The following is a 500-nucleotide window of genomic DNA, read 5'->3' on the forward strand; positions in this document are numbered from 1 at the left end:
TTCATTTCTTCTCACACATTCTCTCCTTTCTCTCCTTCTTTTCTTTTCTTCTCTTCTTTCCTTTCCTCTTTTATCTTCTTATTACTTAATTTAACTATAAAAAGTAGAAACGATACTAAATTCAAGTAACGGTAACAACGTATTTTTTTGAATAACGAGTAATAATAATAAATTACTTTTAAAAAGTAAACGTGAATGAATTACTTTTAAAGTAACTTTTTCTATTTTACTATCTTGCATATCTCTATTTTCTATCTTCTTGCTTTGATTCTATTTTTTGTTCCTTATCTGTGTTCTTCTTTCCGTATTTCCTTATAGTTTCTCTTTTTCTTCTCGTTTTCTGTACTTTCTTTCTTTCTTTCTTTCTTCTTACCTTGTTTAAAAATAATAAAAATACAAATAACATAGAGAATATCCTAGTTCTATATCTTTATAAGTTATCCTATAATATTATGTAAAGCAATACTTATTTATTACTTATTATCGCAGTAGACAAAAAA

The sequence above is a fragment of the Odontomachus brunneus genome, unplaced genomic scaffold, assembly GCF_010583005.1.
Source record: "Odontomachus brunneus isolate Ranch 3 - 2012 unplaced genomic scaffold, Obru_v1 Obru_scaffold_174, whole genome shotgun sequence".
NCBI classification, from domain to species: Eukaryota; Metazoa; Arthropoda; class Insecta; order Hymenoptera; family Formicidae; genus Odontomachus; species Odontomachus brunneus.